A 27,589-nucleotide genomic window follows, 5' to 3' on the forward strand; every position below is an offset into this window, starting at 1 on the left:
TTCAATAAAGCCATGTTTTAACTTATGAAGCGGTTGCTGGATTTACCTCTGATTTGATTGAGATTAATTAGTGACATTATACACAGGAGCTCTGTATATAGTGTATAGTGTGTGTACATGTAATACACTGACTTACCAGTGACCTCTCAAGCTGAAGTTATTCATCTTCATTTTCTTCTTGATTTGGCGCTGGCCACCATCACTTCTTCCTGCCATGACTCGCCTCTACAGAAAATAACACACAGTCACCTATGGCCGGTCACTCCCAGAGCACATTCCTCACTTTTTTCCCAATTTCTACATTACGTCAGACTTTTGTCCCCCCCCCCATGGAAGACAATATCTGCAAAAATAAATTATATTACAGCAGTAATAATGTCCTCTAATTTGCCCCTAAAGTAATTATGTCCACTATTTGCCACCATAAACCAATAATGTATTTTCCTCACTCTGGCCCCATATAGTAATAATGAATTCCATCCTGGCCCCCTTTATTTAATAAAGTCTCCCATCCTGGGCTCCTCCAGTGATTGGATGTAGGGCTCCCATGATGTGACAATGTAACGTAAACCACGAATTGCGATTACTCACAGTACTGGAACAGTACCAGCACCAGAGGGCCCCCTGAGGACGCGACTGCGAAACACATGTCGGGGTGTAGATACCGTTCGGCTCACCACTGTGACTGAAGTGAGGTATAAACATTTTTATTGTCTTTACAATGTCTGGACAATGCTGCCAGGTGTGTATCTTGTCAGATGTATGCATGTCTTGAGCAGCCGTTCGAGGGTAAATATGTCTGCACTCGATGCAAGCATGTTGCGTATTTGGAAGCCAAGGTAACTGATCTAAATAAGCAGCTTGCAACACTTAGGGGCATTGCAAACCTGGAGAGGAGTTTAGAGCTCACTGAGCTTTCTCTGGCTGGGGCCAGTGATATGGAGGAGGGTGGAGGTGGGGAAGATCAGGACTCAGAGGTAGGTAGCTGGGTAACAGTTAGAAGAAGAGGTAGGGGGAAAAGTGTCAGGGAGCCTAGTCCTGACCTGGTACAACCTAGTAAATATGCCTGTTTGGCTGATATTAGGAATGAAGGGCCAGGACTAGGATCACTACATCAGGACGTTGCTCCTAGCAACCAGTAGAACGACTGCTGTAGGAAGGAGGGAAATAGGAGTGCAGCAAAGCCCAGACAGATGTTGGTGGTAGGGGACTCTATAATTAGGAGGACAGACAGGGTCATCTGTTGCCGAGACTGTGAATGCCGAACAGTGTGTTGTCTGCCGGGTGCTCGGGTTCGGCATATTGCAGATCGGATAGACAGATTGCTGGGTGGGGCTGGGGAAAACCCAGCGGTCATGGTGCACATTGGTACTAATGACAAAGTTAGAGGCAGGTGGAAGGTCCTTAAAAATAATTACAGGAAACTAGGAGAGAAGCTGAAGTCCAGGACCTCCAAGGTGGTGTTTTGAGAAATACTACTGGTGCCACGAGCGTCACTAGAAAGACAGCGGGAGCTTAGGGAGATAAATACATGGCTTAGAAATTGGTGCAGGAAGGAAGGGTTTGGGTTCATGGAGAACTGGGCCGACTTCTAAGTCGGCTACAGGCTCTACGGTAGGGACGGGCTGCACCTCAATGGGGAGGGTGCAGCTGTGCTGGGGGAGAAAATGGTCAGACGGATGGAGGAGCTTTTAAACTAGAATCTGGGGGGAGGGAGGGTAGTGGAGCAAATAAGGGGATAGATAGAGCAGATAGAGACAGTGAGACGGTAGGGGTCAATGAAGGATTAGGGGGGATGGGACATGCAAGGAACGTAGGGAGGCTAGGAGTAATAAAGGTGTTAATAGTATTAAATGTCTACTGGCAAATGCAAGAAGTCTAGCAAACAAAATGAATGAATTGGAGACTCTTATGTCAACCATGGATTATGATGTGGTGGGCATTACGGAAACCTGGCTGGATAAAAGCCATGACTGGGTGACAAACATACAGGGTTATACTACATTTAGGAAGAACAGGAAAAACAAAAAAGGTGGTGGGGTGTGTATATTTATCAAATCTAACCTAAAACCTGTGTTGAATGACGACATTGGGGGGAACTGCAACAATGTAGAGTCAGTATGGGTAAATGTACATGGGGAAGGGATTAATGGAAAAATGCTAATTGGTGTTTGCTATAAGCCTCCTAACATACCTGAACAAAGAGAGGGTGAAATGCTGGAACAAATTGAAAAGGCAGCTAATAATAATAATCGGGTTCTTATTATGGGGGATTTCAACTATCCAGACATTCAGTGGGACATAGAATCTTCTGGTTGTGCTAAAAGCTGTAAGTTCTTATCTACTATTCAAGACAATTTCCTCTCTCAGATGGTAGATGAACCGACCAGGGGAGATAATTTGCTAGATCTGGTCCTGTCAAATAGACCGGATACAATTTCAGATGTACAGGTCCAGGAACACTTGGGCACCAGCGATCATAATATGGTAAGCTTCAACGTAATATTCAATAGAACATTTCAAAGGGGAAATGCGAAAACCTGGAATTTTAGGAAAGCTGATTTCAACAAATTAAGGGAAGAGCTTAAAAATGTACAGTGCCTACAAGTAGTATTCAACCCCCTGCAGATTTAGCAGGTTTGATAAGATGCAAATAAGTTAGAGCCTGCAAACTTCAAACAAGATCAGGATTTATTAACAGATGCATAAATCTTACAAACCAACAAGTTATGTTGCTCAGTTAAATTTTAATAAATTTTCAACATAAAAGTGTGGGTCAATTATTATTCAACCCCTAGGTTTAATATTTTTTGGAATAACCCTTGTTTGCAATTACAGCTAATAATCGTCTTTTATAAGACCTGATCAGGCCGGCACAGGTCTCTGGAGTTATCTTGGCCCACTCCTCCATGCAGATCTTCTCCAAGTTATCTAGGTTCTTTGGGTGTCTCATGTGGACTTTAATCTTGAGCTCCTTCCACAAGTTTTCAATTGGGTTAAGGTCAGGAGCCTGACTAGGCCCCTGCAACACCTTGATTTTTTCCCTCTTGAACCAGGCCTTGGTTTTCCTGGCTGTGTGCTTTGGGTCGTTGTCTTGTTGGACGATGAAATGACGACCCATCTTAAGATCCTTGATGGAGGAGCGGAGGTTCTTGGCCAAAATCTCCAGGTAGGCCGTGCTATCCATCTTCCCATGGATGTGGACCAGATGGCCAGGCCCCTTGGCTGAGAAACAGCCCCACAGCATGATGCTGCCACCACCATGCTTGACTGTAGGGATGGTATTCTTGGGGTCGTATGCAGTGCCATCCAGTCTCCAAACGTCACGTGTGTGGTTGGCACCAAAGATCTCGATCTTGGTCTCTTCAGACCAGAGAACCTTGAACCAGTCTGTCTCAGAGTCCTCCAAGTGATCATGAGCAAACTGTAGACGAGCCTTGACATGACGCTTTGAAAGTAAAGGTACCTTACGGGCTCGTCTGGAATGGAGACCATTGCGGTGGAGTACGTTACTTATGGTATTGACTGAAACCAATGTCCCCACTGCCATGAGATCTTCCCGGAGCTCCTTCCTTGTTGTCCTTGGGTTAGCCTTGACTCTTCGGACAAGCCTGGCCTCGGCACGGGTGGAAACTTTCAAAGGCTGTCCAGGCCGTGGAAGGCTAACAGTAGTTCCATAAGCCTTCCACTTCCGGATGATGCTCCCAACAGTGGAGACAGGTAGGCCCAACTCCTTGGAAAGGGTATTGTACCCCTTGCCAGCCTTGTGACCCTCCACGATCTTGTCTCTGATGGCCTTGGAATGCTCCTTTGTCTTTCCCATGTTGACCAAGTATGAGTGCTGTTCACAAGTTTGGGCAGGGTCTTAATTAGTCAGAAAAGGCTGGAAAAAGAGATAATTAATCCAAACATGTGAAGCTCATTGTTCTTCGTGCCTGAAATACTTCTTAATACTTTAGGGGAACCAAACAGAATTCTGGTGGTTTGAGGGGTTGAATAATAAATTACCCTCTGAATAAACTTTTCACAATTTAAAAAAAAAAAAAAAAAAAAAAAAGAAATAACATTCTTTTTTGCTGCAGTGCATTTCACACTTCCAGGCTGATCTACAGTCCAAATGTCACAATGCCAAGTTAATTCCGAATGTGTAAACCTGCTAAATCTGCAGGGGGTTGAATACTACTTGTAGGCACTGTAGATTGGGAAAAAGTCATGGCAACTGGGGACACCGAACATAAATGGGGTAAGTTTAAGGATATACTGCTAGAGTCCTGTAAAAAACTTATACCCTCTGGTAATAAAATGTCCAGGAATAAAAAGAAACCACTATGGATAAATAAGACTGTACAAAGTATAATAAAACAAAAACAAAGGGCGTTTAAAATCTTTAAGACTGAGAATACAGAAATAGCATTTCAGGAGTATAAAGATATCAATAGGAAATGTAAAAAAGAAATCAAACAAGCAAAACTAGCTACTGAAACAAAAATTGCCAATGACATTAATATAAATCCCAAAATCTTTTATAAAATACATTAATGCCAAAAGGAAAACAAAGGATAGTATTGGCCCCTTAAAATATAACAACATGTTAGTTATAGAGGACAAACAAAAGACTGAGATATTAAATAGGCATTTCTCATCTGTGTTCACCAAGGAACTGACTGTACCAGGGATCATTCAACAAGTGAAAAATCAAAGTTCACCACCCGATATTATTAATTTAACACAAGAAGAAGTACGCCTGCGTCTGAGTAAATAAACATTGGATAGGAAACTGTGGAAAAACAAAGCGCAATAGGGTCTTACCCCAAAAATGGAAGGGGGTAAAAAGGAGTATCACACTCACCTCTGATGGTTGTGCCAGTCACAACCACTATATAAGCATGTAAGAATCCGGGTCCAGGCAGCAGCCACAAGGAAAGCTGATAACAGAGAGTAATAGAGGAAGGGTCTAAAATCCGCGCCAAGGACTCAATGGATCCAATGAAGAGATTAATGCTTCTTTTAATATCATGCACAGGTCTACGCATTTCAGGAGTCGCAGCTCCCTTCTTCTGGACAACAGGCAGAAAAACATCAAATTTCTTTTGATGTTTTTCTGCCTGTTGTCCTGAAGAAGGGAGCTGCGACTCCTGAAACGCGTAGACCTGTGCATGATATTAAAAGAAGCATTAATCTCTTCATTGGATCCATTGAGTCCTTGGCGCAGATTTTAGACCCTTCCTCTATTACTCTCTGTTATTAAAGTAAACATTGACAATTCCCCAGGGCCAGATGGCATTCATCCATGAATATTGAGGGAATTGAGCTCCATAATCGACAGACGGCAGTATCTCATCTTTTTAGACTCGCTTGTAACAGGGTTGGTGCCTCAGGATTGGAGGATTGCTGATGTGGTACCGATATTTAAGAAAGGTAAGAGGGTAGATCCAGGAAACTACCGTCCAGTAAGTCTGACATCAGTAGTATGCAAAGTTTTTGAGGGGATTTTAAGGGATGACATGAAAAAATATATTGCAGAAAATAATATAATAACTGACAAACAGCATGGATTCATGAAAGATAAGTCGTATCTAACCAACCTGTTGGGGTTCTATGAGGGGGTAAGTGCAAACCTGGATATTGGTAATGCAGCTGATGTGATTTATTTGGACTTTGCAAAGGCATTTGATACTGTACCACACAATAGCCTTATACTAAAGCTCCAGAAGCAAGGACTAGGGGAAACTATATGCAGCTGGGTAAGGAATTGGCTAAAAGATAGGAAACAAAAAGTAGTCATCAATGCTACAGTCTCTAAATGGGCTATAGTCAGCAGTGGGGTGCCGCAGGGATCTGTGCTAGGACCAATTCTTTTTAATCTCTTTATTAATGACCTTGTGGATGGGATTCATAGTAAAATGTCAGTCTTTGCTGATGACACCAAACTATGTAGGATATTAAACCTGACCTTGATAGTACAATATTACAAAAGATCTGGATAAGATGTCAGAATGGGCAGATACTTGGCAAATGAGATTTAATGTTGATAAATGTAGAGTAATGCACCTAGTATGGAGTAATCCTATAGCTGTATATACATTAAATGGAAGTAAACTCGGGACTACAGAACAAGAGGAGGACTTGGGTATTCTTATTACAAATAAGCTGAGCAGCAGCACTCAATGTCAAGCAGCAGCTGCTAAAGCAAACAAGATTTTAGGGTGTATAAAAAGGGAGATTAGGTCCCGTGATCCAAACGTGTTGTTGCCCCTCTATAAATCACTTGTAAGGCCCCATCTGGAATATGGGATCCAGTTTTGGGCTCCACATTTTAAAAAGGACATTCAGAAGTTAGAGTCAGTTCAAAGGCGGGCAACTAGACTATTACAAGGAATGGAAGGCCTTCCATATGATGACAGGTTGAAAAAGTTAGAAATGTTTAGCTTAGAAAAAAGACGTCTCAGAGGAGATCTCATTTATATGTATAAATACATGTGTGGTCAATATAAAGGACTGGCACATGACTTATCTCTTCCAAAGACAATACTAAGGACCAGGGGGCACTCACTGCGAGTGGAAGAAAAGCGATTCCGACAGCTAAATAGCAAAGGATTCTTTACAGTTAGAGCAGTTAAACTGTGGAATGCCCTACCACAAGAGGTAGTAATGGCAGATACCATAACAGCTTTTAAAAAAGGGCTGGATGATTTCCTCAGTACACACAACATTGTTGGTTATAAATGACTTAGTGACCAAATGTAGAACTGGTGGAGGAAGGTTGAACTAGATGGACCTAGGTCTTTTTTCAACCTAAGTAACTATGTAACTATTAAGCTTAAGTGGACTGTCATATCCCTACACGGTATGATTTTGACTGGGGTTGAATTACTCTACTACTTATGAGTCCTTACTTAGTAGTTATAATACTGCACTGTTACTGGTTTCACTTTTGTATACCGGCATTTTAGGACATGCTATGACATCCCATTTGTTTGAACTCAGTTTACTCAATACCATTGTCACATCTATATAAAGTGCCTTGCGAAAGTATTTGGCCCCATTGAATTTTTAAACCTTTTCCCACATTTCAGTCTTCAAACATAAAGATAAAAATGTTAAATTTTATGGTAAAGAATCAACAAGTGGGGCACAATTGTGAAGGTGAATGATATTTATTGCTTATTTAAAATTTCTGTAAAAAATAAAAAACTTAAAATTGGGGCGTGCAATATTATTCAGCCCTTTAAGTTAATACTTTGTAGCTCCACTTTTTGCTGCCATTACAGCTGCAAGTCGCTTGGGTATGTCTCGATCAGTTTTGCACATCAAGAGACTGAAATTTTTGCCCATTTTTCCTTTGTAAACAGCTGGAGCTGAGTGAGGTTGGATGGAGAGCGTTTGTGAACAGCAGTTTTCAGCTCTTTCCACAGATTCTCGATTGGATTCAGGTCTGGACTTTGACTTGGCCATTCTAACACCTGGATACGTTTATTTGTGAACCATTCCATGATAGGTTTTGCTTTATGCTTTGGATCATTGTCTTGTTGAAAGACAAATCTCTGTCCCAGTCTCAGGTCTTGCAGACTTCAACAGGTTTTCTTCAAGAATGGTCCTATATTTGGCTCCATCCATCTTCCCATCAATTTTAACCATCTTCCCTGTCCCTGCTAAAGCAAAGCAGGCCCAAACCATGATGCTGCCACCACCATGTCTGACAGTGGGATGGTGTGTTCAGGGTGATGAGCTATGTTGATTTTGCGCCAAACATATCGTTTGGTATTGTGCCCAAAAAGTTCGATTTTGGTTTCATCTGACCAGAGCACCTTCTTCCACATGTTTGATGTGTCTCCCAGGTGGCTTGTGACAAACTTTAAACAACACTTTTTATGGCTATCTTTGAGAAATGTCTTTCTTCTTGCCACTCATCCATAAAGACCAGATTTTTGCTGTGTATGACTGATTGTTGTCCTATGGACAGATCTCCCACCTCAGATGTAGATCTCTGCAGTTCATCCAGAGTGATCATGGCCCTCTTGGCTGCATCTCTGATCAGTCTTCTCCTTGTTTGAAATGAAACTTTTGAGGGATGGCCGGGTCTTGGTAGATTTGCAGTGGTATGATACTCTTTCCATTTCAGTATGATCGCTTGCACAGTGCTTCTTGGGATGTTTAAAGTTTTGGAAATCTTTTTGCAACCGAATCCGGCTTTAGACGTCTTCACAACAGTATCACGGACCTGCCTGTGGTGTTCCTTGGTCTTCATGATGTTCTCTGCGCTTTAAACAGAACACTGAGACTATCACAGAGCAGGTGCATTTATACAGAGACTAGATTACACACAGGTGGATTATATTTATCATCAACAGTCATTTAGGACAACATTGGATCATTCAGAGATCTTCAGTGAACTTCTGGAGTGAGTTTCCTGCACTGAAAGTAAAGGGGCCGAATAATATTGCACGTCCCAATTTTAAGTTTATTTTTTACAAAAATGTAAAATAAGCAATAAATATCGTTCACCTTCACAATTGTGTCCCACTTGTTGATTCTTCACCATAAAATGTAATATTTTTTTTTATCTTTACGTTTCAAGCTTGAAATGTGGGAAAAGGTTGAAAAATTCAAGGAGGCTGAATACTTTCGCAAGGCACTGTATACTGTTTTAATGTGTGATTTGTGTAGTCCTTTTACCCTTCTACATTATGTGCACTATCCATAACTATGATATATTTTGAGGGTTGTCTTATTATTTAAACGGGTATGTGTACCTTATTTTGACCTTTTGAGGCACTTTTTTCTGCTGTTTTTAACTTCAATTATATATAGTAAAAATAATTATTTTAAAAATGATTTTTTATGACCTTCTTACTGGTTATTTTTAGCTTATTGGTGCTGAAAATTGTGTTATATAGTTTAATAGCTGCGAATTGCGCCATACTAAACACTAGTGGGACAGGTGGATACCCAGCGTCTTTTTCCCCCCAATTGCCCTGGAATGATATGTCTCTCCCTATACATGAAGGCAGGTAGTAGACCTACCACTCCAGGGCAGCAGGCTTGGAGAAGCCGCCGTGCATCCGTCTTCTTCCACTAGTCATCTGTGCAGCTTGGAGGCTTTTAAAGTATGTATTTTTCTGAAACTCCGCAAAATGTTACAGTTAAGGATATGTTGCAAAAATCACACATCCAGCATCTGATGTGTGGATCGGTCAATATGTATAAGCTGTCAGGTTCCCCTTAAATGCTTGATATTAACTTGTAGGATCACCAAGCTACGACTTGTCTAATTTGGACACGTTACGAAAAGAGCAATCAATGGAGAAGGACATTATGTTCAGAAGAATAGAAGGAACAAGGTGAAGAGGAAGACCAGCAATGCGATGGCTTGATACAATCAAGATAATGGTGGAGAAGAACCTAATAAACCTATCTAGGCTGCTCAAGATTGATCTTCCTACAGAGCGTTTATCCATCAAGTCACCATGGTTCGAGATTGAGCTGAATAATACATCCAATAGGTTGCACTTGAGCTCCCATCCTCTTCTTCTGTAGGAGGCTATTTAAATAGTTTTTATTCTTACATTGTGATATCTCTGTCTGCATTATAATATCACTATCTATATAATTCCTGTGCTAATTATCACCTCACTGTGACATTACTATATACAGTGCCTTGCGAAAGTATTCGGCGCCCTTGAATTTTTCAACCTTTTCCCACATTTCAGTCTTCAAACATAAAGATAAAAATTTTAATTTTATGGTGAAGAATCAACAAGTGGGACACAATTGTGAAGATAAACGATATTTATTGCTTATTTTAACCTTTTATAAAAAATAAACTGAAAAGTGGGGCGTGCAATATTATTCGTCCCCTTTAAGTTAATACTTTGTAGCGCAACCTTTTGCTGCGATTACAGCTGCAGTCGCCTGGGGTATGTCTCGATCAGTTTTGCACATTGAGAGACTAAAATTCTTGCCCATTCTTCCTTTGCAAACAACTGTAGCTGAGTTAGGTTGGATGGAGAGTGTTTGTACAGCAGTTTTCAGCTCTTTCCACAGATTCTCGTCTGGATTCAGGTTTGGACTTTGACTTGGCCATTCTAACATCTGGATACGTATATTTGTGAACCATTCCATTGTAGATTTTGCTTTATGTGTTGGATCATTGTCTTGTTGGAAGACAAATTTCCGCCCCAGTCTCAGGCCTTTTGCAGACTCCAACAGGTTTTCTTCAAGAATGGTCCTGTATTTGGCTTCATCCATCTTCCCATCAATTGTAACCATCTTCCCTGTCCCTGCTGAAGAAAAGCAGGCCCAAACCATGATGCTGCCACCACCATGTTTCACAGTGGGGTTGGTGTGTTCAGGGTGATGAGCTGTGTTGCTTTTATGCCAAAGATATCATTTGGCATTGTGGCCAAAAAGTTTGATTTTGGTTTCATCTGACCAGAGCACCTTCTTCCACATGTTTGGTGTGTCTCCCAGGTGGCTTGTGGCAAATTTTAAACAACACCTTTTATGGATATTTTTGAGAAATGGCTTTCTTCTTGCCACTCTTCCACAAAGGCCATATTTGTGCAGTGTACAACTGATTGTTGTCTTATGGACAGACTCTCCCACCTCAGCTGTAGATCTCTGCAGTTCATCCAGAGTGACCATGTGCCTCTTGGCTGCATCTCTGATCAGTCTTCTCCTTGTTTGACATGACATTTTTGAGGAACAGCCGGGTCTTGGTAGATTTGCAGTGGTATGATACTCCTTCCATTTCAATATGATCACTTGCACAGTGCTTCTTGGGATGTTTAAAGTTTTGGAAATATTTTTGGAACCAAATCCAGCTTTAAACTTCTCCACAACATTATCACGGACCTGCCTGTTATGTTCCTTGGTCTTCATGATGCTCTCTGTGCTTAAAACAAAACACTAAAACTATCACAGAGCAGGTGCATTTATACGGAGACTTGATTACACACAGGTGGCTTATATTTATCATCATCAGTCATTTAGGACAAGATGGGATCATTCAGAGATCCTCAATGAACTTCTGGAGTGAGTTTGCTGCACTGAAAGTAAAGGGGACGAATAATATTGCACGCCCCAATTTTCAGTTTTTTATTTTTTACAACAATTTAAAACCAGCGATAAATATCGTTCAACTTCACAATTGTGTCCCACTTGTTGTTGACTCTTCACCATAAAATTAAAAATTTTATGTTTCTATTTGAAGCCTGAAATGTGGAAAAGGTTGAAAAATTCAAGGGGGCTGAATATTTTTGCAAGGCACTGTATGTACCGTTTTTTTCTGGCGTATAAGATGACTTTTTAACTCCTAAAAATCTTCTCAAAAGTCGGGGTCGTCTTATACGCCGGTTGCCGTCTTATATGGCGGTGCACAGTGCTGCTGTCTGCCATCATGGCTTTACTGCAGTTGAATGATTTACAGCGGCGGCGCAAAGCATTCAACTGCAGTAAAGCGCTGATATCAGCTACAGCCCTGTGTATTGGATGTGATCATGGAGGGGTTTATGTGCCTGTTGTCTGCAAGAAGAATTCTTTGATGATCATGTCCAGTGCACGAAGCCGCCACTGCTGTCAGCGCCCATAAGAGCTTACACTCTACAGAAGTGAGAGCACCCCGCTGACCATAAGAGCTTACACTTTAAAGGAGAGAAGGACACCGCTGACCATAAGAGCCTACACTCTACAGGAGAGAGAGGACCTTACTGACCATAAGAGCTTACACTCTACAGAAGAGAGAAAACGGACCCTGCTGGCCATCAGAGGTTACACTCTGCAAAAGAGAGAGAGAGGACCCCGCTGACCATAAGAGCTTACACTCTACAGAAGAGAGAAAGGACACCACTGACCATAAGAGCTTACAGTCTAGAGAAGAGAGAGGACCTTACTGACAATAAGAGGTTACGCTCTACAGAAGAGAGGGAGAGAAGGACCCCACTGACCATAAGAGCTCAAACTCTACAGAAGAGAGAGAACCCTGCTGACCATAAGAGCTTACACTCTACAGAAGAGAGAGAGATAGGATTCCGCTCACCATAAGAGCTTGCACACTACATAAGATGGCGACTTACCCATTAAATCTTTACATAAAAAAGGACTCTGCCGTAAAAAACTGTGCTCCACGGGGAACTGCTGATTAATGATTGCCCAGGTTTTGATCACCACTGCACAAGGGATGATAATCCTCTAGATGTCATGGAGTGTTGGAAGAAAAAGGAGCACCTGTAGGAAACCCACGCAAACATGGGGAAAACATACAGACTCCATGCAGACGTCCTTGGAGGGATTTGAATCATGGATTGCAAAACACAGTGCTAACCACTGAGCCACTATCCTGCTCATAACACAGAGTCAGGGATTATGAGGGAATATAGTCAGCTGTGTGAGAAAATAGACAAAAACTGGGTGAGGAAAAGTCAAACTCAACTACAAAGGTTAGGTTGATGAAGATCATATCATGTCAAGACAGAGCACAGCGAAAAGTGGCAACAATTTCAAAGCAGACGGGGTTCCAAGATTTGTTGTTCAAGTAATTTTAAAGATGAACCAAGAAATGGGCAACGTTGAGCAGTGTAGATGCAGTCGGCCAAGGAAACTGCAGCAGATGAAAGACATAATATGATCACTTCCCTTCTGAATCAGTAAATATCCATCAGCGCCATCAGCTCAGAACTTATTGCAATCAATGGATCCCAGTTATGATATTGAAGTCATGCTGACACCTTGGCTTCAATCAGTATCATTAATTTAAATGACATTAATGCAGAAATAAACAATCAGCCGTGTGATAAAAAGAAAAAAAAAACAAAAACCGCAAAATACCCTGATCAGGAAGAGATTTTTGAAAATAATATAATTTATAATTAACTCCTTCATGCAGTGATACTCTAATAATATGTAGAATATAATGTTCTGACAATATCGATAGTGACATTTTAATTGCTGTGTATGAAAACATAAAGCTGCTCCCTCAGATTATCTCCACAGCTTCATATATTAAACAGAGTTATTGCACGTCTATATGAAATGCACTGTAGAGAAATAAGAGCGTCCTGTCCCTTTAAATTCTGTGAGTTCCATGCCACTAGTCAGCAGCCAATAAGATTGCTGGATTTGCAAGAATAAACACAAACAAACTGTCACTCCTCCTCAGTCTATTGCAGACAGTGACGAGTGGAGTTGTATATCGGTGAGTAGCTGCCATCACATCCCCTGATGACCTGACATTGATTTATCATCTCCTCGATGCTTCTTTCCTGTTATCTGGAATCCGCTGATGATTTTATCATTTCACCTAAGCTCAAAATAGGCGAAAACATCGGGCAGAGGAGAGAATTCTGCCACAACAGCTGTTGTCACCGTCCACTAGGGGGCGGTATCAGTGTTATCTGTATTTACTGGTGCACTGTGCTCCCCCTAGTGGCTGCAGGAAAGCAGAATTTTATGTTTAGGTTACACAGGACACTGCTGCCAGTATTATTTATTGGGGCATTATTTACCACTATTGTCAGTGGGATTAGTGTCCTGGCACTGTTATGGGGGTTCGGCTCTATGTGCTGGTAATTAAGTCACTTTTGCTGTCATTTTTTTGGAGTTACCTGTATTTATTTGCATGAAAAACATAGAAATACATGTATGCCATATATCTTTATTTACAGGCCCCAGTATAATCGAATGTACAATGTTTTGCATGTGCTATTACCTATACTGGAGACTACAAACACCCAGTAAAGACTTTGCTCCATGTGATCCTGTTGCCTCCATGAATTGCTGTAAATGGGGTCCGATACCTGGGGAGTCGCTCACTGTGAATATGTGTGGGAAGCTGCAGTGTTTGTGTATTTATCAGATCTGTGACTAAATCTTTTTTGGATTCACAGATTTTGCTATGGATTCTACAATACAGGATATTTACAGGATGACAGCAAGCCGCAGCTCTCTGGAGGTCCGCAGCTTTATTATACACGGACCCTCGTCCTATTGTCCATCCTTAATGAGTAAAGAGTGGACACTCAATGGATTCTGTTTTCTTCAGGACGTCTACCGGTGCCAGGATTGCGTCTTCGGTTCTGGATACTTCTCATGTGAGATTATTATTTTAAATAAGAAATTCCAGTTAATTTGAGAATAAAGTGTCATTCCTATAATCCAGCATTTAATAATCCAGAACATGTATTAGTCCACCACAGAATTACAATACATTGTAGATTGAGCAGAAAGTCAGTTAGAGAACGGTTTTCAATAGTAATTTGTGTGATTTTCTGTGCACAGAATCATTCAGAATCCAGCAGGTCACGGTGATTTGGGTTAAAGGAATTTTCCTGTAATTTTAAGGATTTCTGGATATTGTATGGTTGATTCCATTATCTGCTTGTGTTTTCTCTCCAGCTTGTCCCAGCACAAAGGAGGAGGCAGAAGACCAACTGCTCATCTACTGTACCAGATTCCTCCCATCACCGATTTTCAAGATGGAGGTGATTGACTACACCGCATATTATGTCCTCATGTTCTGTCCATAGATGTAAAGGACAAGGAGACAATTAACTGACTCTTTTCTTAGCGCCTGATGCCGACCAACCGTGAAGACCAGGAAAAATATCTTCCATTTCCTCTTTATGAAAACAAGACCTGAGCCACCATCAGTGACGCCAGAAGAGGAGAATGAAGAGGAGATAACGGAACCAATGGACTATCAGGAGGCGAAAGATCTGAAAGAAGATGAGAAAGACAAAAAGAAGAAAGAAAAGAAAGATTCAGAAGCTACACAAGGAACAGAGCAAAAATATCTGACATCAATGACACCAGGACAGTGGAATCAAGTTGTTATATCTGACCCAATGAAGTATAGGGAGGTGAAAGACCTGGACGAAGATGAAGAAGACACTAAGAAGAAAATAAAGAAATATTCAGGAGCTAAACAAAGAACAGTGCAAACATATCTGACTTTTCCTTTTTATAAAAAAAGACCTGAGCCGCCATCAATTACACCAGGACAGTGGAATCAAGTGGTTATATCTGACCCAATGAAGTATCGGGAGGTGAAAGACCTGGCGAAGATGAAGAAGACACTAAGAAGAAAAAGAAGAAAGATTCAAGAGCTAAAAGAAGAATGGTGCAAAATACAAGAAGTGTTCAGAACCAGATGGCAAAGAGGCAACGTGTTCACAACCAGCCGGCATAGAAGCAACCATCCTCCTCAAACGGATGAGACACTGATGGACTGTGTGGCTCCAAAATAAAAGCTGTAGGAACATCAACAGCATCAAATTTAGTAAGTATAATAATAATAAAAAAAAAAAGCAGAAAATAGTAATTATTAGGTTTAAAAATAGGTTACAAAATGTAGTAAAGATATTAAAAAGACTTATATAATAGGAGCAGTAATAGAATACCTAATATCATAATAATAAGAGCAGTAACTGTAACATTAATTATATAATAACGATAACTAGAGACATAAAAATAATCTCAGCAGGTTTGATCCAGGGTTCTCGGACTGATCGCCTTTTCCCGGGGTCAAGAAGGAATTTTTCCCCCCTGAGACACAAATTGGCTGAATGTGCCTGGGGGTTTTTGTCTTCTTCTGGATCAACAGCTTTAGGAATAGGAATCTAAGTTATAATATTAGTAAAATATCAATACAAATGTTAGTAATAGTAAAATAGCAAGAATCCAAAGATATATAGAATAAAATATTATAGAGTAGAATAATAATAATAGAATAGTAATAGGATCAGTAAAATAGAAACAAATTAAAAATAGCATAAATAATAGTAATAATAATAATACAATATTTATATTAATGACTAGAATAATTAGTATATAATGAATAGGTGTTAGGGGATTTGATCCAGGGTCCTTGGACTGATCGCCTTTTCCCGGGGTCGAGAAGGAATTTTTTCCCCTGTGACATGAATTGGCTGAACATGTCCAGGGGTTTTCGTCTTCTTCTGGATCAACAGCTTTTATCTAGTGATCTTATAGTACTAGAGTAATGATTGTAATAATAAGTATAATAATTTTATAATAGTAATGAATAGGTTACTAGTATAATAAGAATATTATAAATACAATAAATAGGTTAGTGTAGGGCCCCATCTGATGAGGTCGCCTTGTCGTTGGCAGATGGGCTTGCACAGTTTGGTTAAAATGTGCACTAAGAACCTCACATTTATAAGTATAGTAAATATGGCAGTATTAAAAGGTAGAATATAAATATAACTTTGTGTTTTCTTCTATATTTTCCTTCAATAAAAAAAACAACACAAAACAGAAAATCAAACACATTTGGAAACATTTGTCTTTCAGTGTAGCAATGAGACACATGATTTAGATGTCGCCCCCACATACCGCTATGTAGCCCTAACCTAAGATATATCACTGGTGGCTGATCAGCCAGTAATTCAGAATATGGGAATGATGAGTCCAGTTCCTCTCATCTGCATACAGTCTTATAGGCAGCGGGAAGCACAGTGCGCTTACAATGGCCAATCAGGTCTGTTAAACGACCGCTGATCGGCCACATCCAGTAGATTGTCTGTTATTTAATGGTCTTTCTTGTCATGTTCCCACCGGCGTCCGCGACTTCTGCTCCGATCGCCAGGCGACGCCGTGTTCCCACCATGGATAGTGCTGGTGATGGGAAAGGAGTCAGTGCCCGGGACTCATCCACTAGGCTGGGTTTCCCTAGAACCTGCAGTACCACTGGCTGACTGTAGGTGGCGTGTGTCTTCCAGCTGAAGTTGCCATCATTCACCTGCAGCCAATGGGAAGACACCACACCCTTCTTATTCCCCCTCCTGTCATGTGACCACTGCCAGAGATTGTTCTGTACTCCTGGTTCAAGTGCTGTTTGTATTTTGAGTCCTGTACGCTGACCTTTGCTTGTTTTTTGACTACCCTCCTGCCTGTCGTTTTTGTACCTTGCTGCCAGTTCCGGATTTGACCTCTGCTTTGTATCCTCACTACGCCCTTGCCTACCGATTCTGTTCCTGTTTAGCATTTCCTGGTTTTTGACCCTGCCTGACCACCACCGTCTACAGTCTACTACAGGTGGTGATCTCTGCGGCTCTGTGTAATTCCAAATCCCTGTATAGGGGTTAATGGAGTTCTCAGGGTCCTGCTTTGTGAGCGGCTTTTCTCTAGACTCCCCTTACAGCCAGTCTGAGTCTGTGGCTCCAGGCAGGCGTTACATTTCTAGACCGGCCGATAACTGCACTTCCAGGCGTACAGAATACAGTTGGTACAAATCGATTTGCATGACCCAGTATATCGGTGATGTCAGTAATCCGTGGCTGCTGGACGCCCTGAGAACCGTCTCCTTCCTTCGCGGATCTCAGATTATTGATGATTCTCAGATTGCTGACGACCTCAATAGACCGGATCCTGTGAATCGATTTTCTATAACCATAGCACAGAACAATCATCAACACAATCATGTGTCACCCCAATGGACAATATGTTGCACCTTAAGTCGGGTGACTGGCGGCCTATTTATTTAATATAGCTAGGGCATCACATCAGGAAAAACCAGAAACGCATTATGGACGAAGGGATATCGATCGCCAAAGTATCAGTATGCAATATTACATTATATCGCCATTTGTACAATGCATATGATTAAAACTTTACATGGAGAGTCATACATAGCTATATTCAACATAGGGCATTTAGATGCAGTTATAACACAAGTAAGGACAATAGTAGAGACATCAGAGTGAACATCAAAAATTCATCATTATTAGTGCAATCTAGTGTGTTATATTATAACACTAATTCGTTTATTGCATTTAGCACTTTATCTATACCTGAAGGGCCTTTTGGGCTTGCATAATGATTGTTAGTTTTTGCAGATTGATTCATTAAATGGGCATGGGTATGGAGTTGTATATGGTTGTGACAATTCAGGATTAATAATGATGAATTTTTAATGTTCACTCTGATGTCTCTATTATTGTCCATACTTGTGTTATAACTGCATCTAAATGCCCTATGTTGAATATAACTATGTATGACTCTCCATGTAAAGTTTAATCATATGCATGGTACAAATGGCGATATAATATAATATTGCATACTGATACTTTGGCGATCAATATCCCTTAGTCCATAATGCTTTTCTGATTTTTTCTGATGTGATGCACTAGCTATGTTAAATAAAATATGTTATAATTTCCCTTTAAAACCACTTTGCGTTTTTTGGTCTTCCACTCATTACCTGTAGTAATGGCACCTGTTTGAACTTGTTATCAGTATAAAACACACCTGCCCACAACCTCAAACAGTCACACTCCAAACTCCACTATGGTGAAGACCAAAGAGCTATCGAAGGACACCAGAAACAAAATTGTAGCCTCCCACCAGGCTGGGAAGACTGAATCTGCAATAGGCAATCAGTTTTTTGTGATGAAATCAACTGTGGGAGCAATAATAAGAAAATGGAAGACATACAAGATAACTGATAATCTCCCTCAATCTGGGCTCCACGCAAGATCTCACCCCGCGGGGTCAAAATGATCAGAAGAACAGTGAGTAAAAATCTCAGAACCACACGAGGGCGCCTAGTGAATGACCTGCATAGAGCTGGGACCACTATAACAAAGGCTACCATCAGTAACACTTTACGCCGCCAGGGACTCAGATCTTGCAGTGCCAGATGTGTTCCCCTGCTTAAGCCAGTACATAAAAACAAAAAAGTGAGCTGTAGTATAAGATGGTATACATGCAGCTTGCAAGCTCATGTTCACACTGGCCATAAAACAAAGAAACCAAGGGTAAAAAATTGTGGACGTATACCCTGTTGTAACTGCATAACAGCATAGTGCATATAAACATAGGGTACTTAGTAAACACTGTTTTTGATCTAGGAAAGCAAGAAAAGCCATCAAAATTTTTTAAGCCAGTACATGTCCGGGCCCGTCTGAAGTTTGCTAGAGAGCATTTGGATTATCCAGAAGAATATTGGAAGAATGTCATATTGACTGGTGAAACCAAAGTAGAACTGTTTGGTAGAAACACAACTCGTCATGTTTGGAGGAGACAGAATGCAGAGTTGCATTCAAAGAACACCATACCTACTGTGAAGCATGGGGGTTGCAACATCATGCTTTGGGGCTGTTTATCTGCAAAGGGACCAGGATGACTGATCCGTGTACACGAAAGAATGAATGGGGCCATGTATCGTGAGGTTTTGAGTGCAAATCTCCTTCCATCAGCAAGGGCATTGAAGCTGAAACATGGCTGGGTCTTTTAGCATGATAATGATCCCAAGCACACTGCCATGGCAACGAAGGAGTGGCTTTGTAAGAAGCATATGTAGGTCCTGGAGTGGCCTAGCCAGCCTCCAGATCTCAATCCCATTGTAAACCTTTGAAGGGAGTTGAAAGTCCGTGTTGCCCAGCGACAGGCCCAAAACATCACTGCTCTAGAGGAGATCTGCATGGAGAAATGGGCCAACACACAACCAACAGTGTGTGCCAACCTTGTGAAGACTTACAGAAAACATTTGACCTCTGTCATTGCCAACAAAGAAAATATAACAAAATATTGAGATGAACTTTTGTTATTGACCAAATACTTATTTTCCACCATAATTTGCAAGTAAAATCTTGCCAAATCAGCAAAGTAATTTTCTGGATTTGTTTTCTCATTTTGTCTCTCATAGTTGTGATCTACCTATGATGTCAATTACAGGCAAATCTCATCTTTATAAGTGGGAGAACTTGCACAATAGATGGCTGACTAAATTCTTTTTTCCCCCATTGTAAGTGGCAGCTGCCTTACGCCAGAGTCACACTTGCGTGTCTTGCATCGCATCACCCCGGCACGGCCGCACACTTTCCTGACAGGTCGGCTGCATGTATTTCTATGTAGCTGAGACGCTCCTGCCCGGAGAGCGGCAGACCATGCTGGGTGATGTGATGCGAGACTCGTGCAAGTCACTCGCAAGTGTGACGCTTCACTAGCTGGTGAGATGCATGTGGCATAATCATCCTGCAGTTTCTGTATTGCAGATTATCTCACCATACACTGACTGATGAGCTGCTTCTTACATACAAGTAGAACTGCAACCTTAATTTAATGACAGATTTCCATTAAGGCCACACGGAGGACTACTGCAATCCTAGCATGACACTCGGCTCACGCTGGCAGCACAGCGGGAGCCGTGTGTCATGCGAGTGTCACTGCGACTGAGGGTCGATCATGAGATCGGACCACAGCTGCCGGGGGTGGGCCGGCATTGAGGAGGGGCGGGCCAGCGCTGAGGAGGGGCGGGCAGGCGCTGCGGAGGGGGGGAAGGGAGGGATTTATCTCCCTCTCTCCTCCGTTGCCAGCTATTGCCATTCTCGCTCTGCACTCGCAGTACACTGGTGTACTGCGAGTGCAGTGCGATTTTTCTCTTGCCCCATAGACTTTAATGGGTGCGAGAGAAACAAGGATCGCATTACACTCGCAGCATGCTGCGATTGTTTTCTCGGTTCGATTAGGGCTGAGAAAATAATCTCTCATGGGTGCTGGCACATAGACTAATATTGGTCCGAGTGGAAATGTGATGTTTTATCGCACTCCACTCGCTCCGATTTTCATGCCGTGTGGCTTAGGCCTTAAAAATGTAGTTTTCATTATTCATAAAAGTGGATGAAGAAGGTTCTTGCATGCTAACTACCCTATCCTGAAATGGCGCTCAAGTGTTGTGCCATCCAGACTTATAATAACAGATTTATTTAATGTAAGAAAGTAAATAAAATACAGTCAGGGCCAGAAATATTTGGACAGTGACACAAGTTTTGTTATTTTAGCTGTTTACAAAAACATATTCAGAAATACAATTATATATATAATATGGGCTGAAAGTGCACACTCCCAGCTGCAATATGAGAGTTTTCACATCCAAATCGGAGAAAGGGTTTAGGAATCATAGCTCTGTAATGCATAGCCTCCTTTTTTTCAAGGGACCAAAAGTAATTGGACAAGGGACTCTAAGGGATGCAATTAACTCTGAAGGCGTCTCCCTCGTTAACCTGTAATCAATGAAGTAGTTAAAAGGTCTGGGGTTGATTACAGGTGTGTGGGTTTGCATTTGGAAGCTGTTGCTGTGACCAGACAACATGCGGTCTAAAGAACTCTCAATTGAGGTGAAGCAGAACATCCTGAGGCTGAAAAAAAAGAAAAAATCCATCAGAGAGATAGCAGACATGCTTGGAGTAGCAAAATGAACAGTCGGGTACATTCTGAGAAAAAAGGAATTGACTGGTGAGCTTGGGAACTCAAAAAGGCCTGGGCGTCCACGGATGACAACAGTGGTGGATGATCGCCGCATACTTTCTTTGGTGAAGAAGAACCCGTTCACAACCTCAACTGAAGTCCAGAACACTCTCAGTGAAGTAGATGTATCTGTCTCTAAGTCAACAGTAAAGAGAAGACTCCATGAAAGTAAATACAAAGGGTTCACATCTAGATGCAAACCATTCATCAATTCCAAAAATAGACAGGCCAGAGTTAAATTTGCTGAAAAACACCTCATGAAGCCAGCTCAGTTCTGGAAAAGTATTCTATGGACAGATGAGACAAAGATCAACCTGTACCAGAATGATGGGAAGAAAAAAGTTTGGAGAAGAAAGGGAACGGCACATGATCCAAGGCACACCACATCCTCTGTAAAACATGGTGGAGGCAACGTGATGGCATGGGCATGCATGGCTTTCAATGGCACTGGGTCACTTGTGTTTATTGATGACATAACAGCAGACAAGAGTAGCCGGATGAATTCTGAAGTGTACCGGGATATACTTTCAGCCCAGATTCAGCCAAATGCCGCAAAGTTGATCGGACGGCGCTTCATAGTACAGATAGACAATGACCCCAAGCATACAGCCAAAGCTACCCAGGAGTTCATGAGTGCAAAAAAGTGGAACATTCTGCAATGGCCAAGTCAATCACCAGATCTTAACCCAATTGAGCATGCATTTCACTTGCTCAAATCCAGACTTAAGACGGAAAGACCCACAAACAAGCAAGACCTGAAGGCTGCGGCTGTAAAGGCCTGGCAAAGCATTAAGAAGGAGGAAACCCAGCATTTGGTGATGTCCATGGGTTCCAGACTTAAGGCAGTGATTGCCTCCAAAGGATTCGCAACAAAATATTGAAAATGAAAATATTTTGTTTGGGTTTGGTTTATTTGTCCAATTACTTTTGACCTCCTAAAATGTGGAGTGTTTGTAAAGAAATGTGTACAATTCCTACAATTTCTATCAGATATTTTTGTTCAAACCTTCAAATTAAACGTTACAATCTGCACTTGAATTCTGTTGTAGAGGTTTCATTTCAAATCCAATGTGGTGGCATGCAGAGGCCAACTCGCGAAAATTGTGTCACTGTCCAAATATTTCTGGACCTAACTGTATTAACAAATTTATAGAGAAACAGAATACATTTTAAAACCTTCCTTTAATGTCCTATACTTGGAAAAAAAATCCACCTGCTTTGGGCACATTTTTGGTGTAAGTTACACATCTTTAGTGATGTAACCTATTTTGAATTTGATGGGCGGACATGACCACTCCTGTTCCCGCCCATGCGCTGCGAATCCTATGGTTGTATTGGTGTAGCTGGCCGCTACAGTGGTGTAAATGCCAAATATCACAATGTTTTTTCACATTGCATTGCAACTTATTAAAGGGGTGGTTCACCCATATTTTTTATTTTCTAGATCGATATAATATTGAGAAACAATGTTTCGCTCAAATACCTTATGCTGGCAATAGTGCCTGTGGTGGCGCTATTGCAGTACGCTGTTCCCCACTCCGTGACCACAGGCTCCGTGACCTCGGGGATCCGGTGACATCACGTCAAGTTCCTGCTCATGTCTCATCATTGCGGCCGGCCCCAGTCTTCTCACTGAGTGAGTGGGCGGTCGACTCACTGACTCACTCACTCAGTCGACTCACTGAGCTGTGGGCGGTGTTTGACCACTTGTCACAGCCCAGTGTCTACTGCTTGCAGCGCTCTGCTGTGAGGGAGGAGGGAGCAGATAAGCTGTGACGAGCGGTGAAACATCGCCCACAGCGCATCACTCACGGACACTGTGGATGGCTGTGGTGTAACAGGAACTTGACAAGACATCAACGAATCCCCGAGGTCTTGGAGCCCGGGGGTCACGGAGTGGGGAACAGCGGTCTGCAATAGCGCCTCTCACAGGCACTATTGCTAGCATAAGGTATTTGAGAGAAACATTGTTTCTCAATATAATATCGATCTAGAAAATAAAAAATATGGGTGAACCACCCCTTTAAAGAGGACCAACTACCAGGATTTTGCTATATGAGGTAAAGACAGTGCCATACAGGCAGTAAGATGCTGCATCAGCTTGTTGATGAAATATCATGTGCATTGTAGCCGGGCCTTTGTGGGTCAGGTCCTCGGCGTTTATTTCTCCTCCTCCAGTGTACTCCTGGCTTGCCCCCTTTTCTTTATTTTAATATCGCGCCTCACCGCCATTGCTGTTGTTGGCGGCACATGCTCATTGCCACAGTAATTGTGTCTTCAATAAAACAGTGCCATAGTCTGCGGTGAGGACCATAATCGGCAGGGGTGCATACACAGATGTAAAAAAAAAAAAAATTGTGCAGACAACGATGCTTCTCATAGTCTTCATCATAGTTTTTTCAATAAAATGGAGGCGTAGATTGCGGTACGCGCATGCGCAGACTCCGGCACCATTTTTATGAAGACAGAATTACTGTGGCAATGTGCACATGCCACCAACAATAGTGATATTCAAATAAATATATGGAGGCAAGCCAAGAGGACGCCAGAGGAGGCATAAACGCCGAGGACCCGACCCACAAAGGCCCGCCCCCATTGCACACAATCAAAGTGCAGGGCATTTCTCTTTCGTTCTCTTTAAGGTGTCTACACCAGATTTCTGTAAAAAAAAACCCCTTACTAAATTTCTCCCTTAGTCCCCATTTCATAAAAATTGCCATTTTGTATTCTAACCTGATGAATAGTGCTATGGAGCGCCTTCTAATTAATTGGCATATCTTTTAGCATGCATCAACCCAATTGATTCCACTTATTTTTGCTTAAATCATGATGAATCTTTTGGCCACAACTCGACCTCACCCTTCGCGTGGTCAGAACTGGAGGAAAAACATCAAAAGCCTGAACATTTTTGTGCAACTTTTCAGTTACGCAAAAATATTGCAATATTGCAAGGAGTTTTCTATGATAAAGCTGGAGAACACGGATGAATCAGGGGGCTTAAAGCCCCGTCACACGCTATGATATATCTAACGATATGTCGGCGGGGTCACGGAATTTGTGACGCACATCCGGCATCGTTAGAGATGTCGTAGCGTGTGACATCTCCGAATGACTGTTAACGAGCAAAAATACTCACCTTATCATTGCTCGTTGACACGTCGTTCATTTTCATAATGTTGTTCCTCCTTCTGTGCGCCGGTTGTCCATCGTTCCCGAGGCAGCACACATCACTACGTGTGACACCCCGGAAACGATGAACACAGCTTACCTGCGTCCCGCCGGCAATGCGGAAGGAAGGAGGTGGGCGGGATGTTACGTCCCGCTCATCTCCGCCCCTCCACTTCTATTGGGCGGCCTTCAGGAAGAGGATGTTCACCGCCCACAGCGACATCGCTACGCAGGTAAGTATGTGTGATGGGGGTTAACGACCTTGTGCACCACGGGCAACGAATTGCCCGTGACGCACAAACGACAGGGGTGGGTGCGATCGCTCATGCGATCACATGATATATTGGAGCGTGTGACGCCACCTTTAGTGTGCAGTATTGACCTATATTGTGCAAATCCATGGAGAAAATAAAGTTTTCAACAATGAATTTCTGTTACAGAAACATAGTGTTATATGTAGGTATAGAAAATGTTTTTGCTAGATAACAGGCTACCCACATGTCACCCATTGAATTTCTGGGCCTCTTTGTCCCTATATTGACCATATGGATCACTGCAGCTCAGAAGATGAAAAAGAATTGTGTGGTGGGAAGTGATCTGGGGAAGGGGCTTCTGGTGCTGCCGAATCTGAGCGTTCTCTTCCAGTCCCGTTTGCATAGTCAGGCCTAAGCCACATGGCGAGAAAATCGGTGCGAGTGGAATGCGATTAAACATCGCATTCCCCTCAAACCAATTCTAGCCTGTGTGACAGCGCACATGAGCGATTATTTTCTCAGCACTAATCGGACCGAGAAAACAATCGCAGCATGCTGTGATTGTAAGGCTAAGTTCACCTTTCCGTTGTTTTGTATCAGTCACATGCGTCGCTGTACAACGCTGTACAACGGATGACAAAGAACAGAATTCTTTGTCGGACTCCATTGTGTGTGGGGGGCGGAGCGCGAGGGGGCGGAGTTCGGGGGTGGTGGAGCCAAGCGGGGCCGTGGCACTGAGGACGTCAGTGCCGCAGGGACTGCAGGACAGGTGAGTGTGTGTGAGAGTGTGTGTGTGTGTGTATACATGCATGCTGAATGCGGGAGGGGGCGGAGCTGAGCAGGGGGCGGGGCCAGGCGCTGAGGATGTCAGTGGCAGTGCTGCGGTCTGCATGGCTGGGGACAGGTGAGTGTATGTGTGAGTTTATGTTGTGAGTGTGTGTGTGTACATGCGGAGTGCGAGAGGGGGTGGAGCTGAGCGGGGGGCGGAGCCGAGCGGGGCCAGACGAGGGTGTCAGTGGCAGTGCTGGTCTGCATGACTGGGGACAGGTGAGTGTGTGTGTGTGTACACACATGTGCGGAGTGCGGGAGGGGGCGGGGCCGAGCGGGGAAGTGTCGGCCTCCCTGCACACGTAACCAGACTAAATATCGGGTAACAGCAAAGCACCCAATGTTTACCTTGGTTACCCGATATTTACCTTGGTTACGGGCGTACACCGCTTAGCGCTGGCTCCTTGCACCGTAACCAGGGTAAATATCGGGTAACCAACCAAAGCTGGTTACGTGTGCAGGGAGCCAGAGAGGATGCGCAGCGAAATCCGACAGATAGCGCTGCTCAAAAAAACGTTACAGGCTGCGTTCCTCCCGCCCGGCGGTCAGTCGTTCCACGACTGATCAGTCGGGCGGAGGGTGCAACACAGCATCATCAGTCACAATCCGCTGCTCATACAAGTCTATGGGAACAACGGAATCCGCTAAACGGATTCCGTTGTTTACCAGAGCAGCGGATTGTGACTGATACATTTTAGCGGAAATGTGAACTTAGCCTAAGGCGAGACTCTTTTCTCTCGCACCCATTCAAGTGAATGGGGCGAGAGAAAAATCGCACTGCACTCGCGGTACACCGGTGTACCGCGCGTGCAGAGCGAGAATAGCAATAGCCGGCTACGGAGGAGAGAGGGAGATAAATCCATCCCTCCCCTCCTCTGCACCGGCCCTCCCCTCCGCAGCACCTGCCCGCCCCTCCTCATCGCCGGCCCGCCCCCCGCAGCTGAGGTCAGCTCGCAGGGTCGGACCTCAGGCACAGGCACACTCTCATGAGACTCTGCTCCTGCTGTGCTGCCAGCGTGAGCCGAGTCTCATGCGAGCATCGCAGAAGTGCCCTGTGTGGCCCCGGCCTCATAGTCAGGGTCGGACTGGGGTGTCTGGGCCCCACCGGGGGAATTGACTCCAGGGGCCCACCCTACAGCGATATGCAAATACCTGTTAGCCGTTATCCCCATTATAGTGGAGCACTGACTGTGAAGCACAGGCGGCTCCTGCACATCTTCTGTGCACACTGCACACAATAACTGATGTACAATTACAGTAGTTTTCAGTAAGGGGGATCTTTGGTGACAAGTTATCACTGATGCACAGGTTTGGTAGGTGATAACTTATTGAATGAATGGATCAGGGGACGAGTCGGACATGTGCTCCACTTTAGGCCCGTTTCACACGTCAGTGAAAAACACAGACGTTTTTCACTGGAGTGTAAAACACGCACATGTCCCTGCGTGTGCCGAAAATCACGGCACACGTGGGTTGTCTAAGTGCAATCCGGGCTCCGTTCTCCGTGGCCCGTGATTGCACTTAGAGATTCACTCACCTGCGCCCGCTCCCGCTGTCCGTGGTGCTGAATCCTCCCGCGACGCAGCATCCGGCCGGCGGTGACCCCTGCAGCAGCTGCTTCCGGGTCGGCTGTGTCGCGCATAATGAATATGCGCGACAGTAATCAGCCGGCACAGAAGGAGCAGGGAGAACGGGCTGCAGAGGACATCGCTGGACGCCGGGTGAGTTAAAATGTTTATTATTTTAAAAGCACGTTTTTTTCTGGCACGTGTTTCACGGACCACACCACTGCGTGGTCCGTGGAACATCAGTGATGCCAGAAAAAAATGGACATGTCTCCGTGCAGCAATCACGCACACGCGGGTACGCTGCACGGAGACACGTGCAGTGACAAATCACTGGTGTGTGAGCAGACCCATTCATTAGAATGGGTCTGCGTATGTCAGTGATTCTGGTACGTTTAAAAAAAAGCACTAACGTACCAGAATCACTGACGTGTGAAAGAGGCCTTAATGGGGATAAAAGTTGCACGATCGGTGCTGGTTCCAGCAATCGGTCCCCACAGATGAAAA

The 27,589-nt window shown here is 43.2% G+C and overlaps 1 long non-coding RNA gene across 1 annotated transcript in view; it reads right to left on the reverse strand.

Annotated features, from left to right (window-relative positions):
• Positions 1–13,646: 13,646 nt before the first annotated feature.
• Positions 13,647–27,589, reverse strand: part of LOC142294976 (uncharacterized) — a 49,818-nt gene continuing 35,875 nt past the window's right edge. The window contains exon 6 of the long non-coding RNA XR_012751330.1: positions 13,647–14,711. This is a non-coding gene — a long non-coding RNA (uncharacterized LOC142294976). The remainder of the gene's footprint in view (positions 14,712–27,589) is intronic.

The sequence above is a fragment of the Anomaloglossus baeobatrachus genome, chromosome 3 (genome assembly GCF_048569485.1).
Source record: "Anomaloglossus baeobatrachus isolate aAnoBae1 chromosome 3, aAnoBae1.hap1, whole genome shotgun sequence".
Classification (NCBI taxonomy): Eukaryota; Metazoa; Chordata; class Amphibia; order Anura; family Aromobatidae; genus Anomaloglossus; species Anomaloglossus baeobatrachus.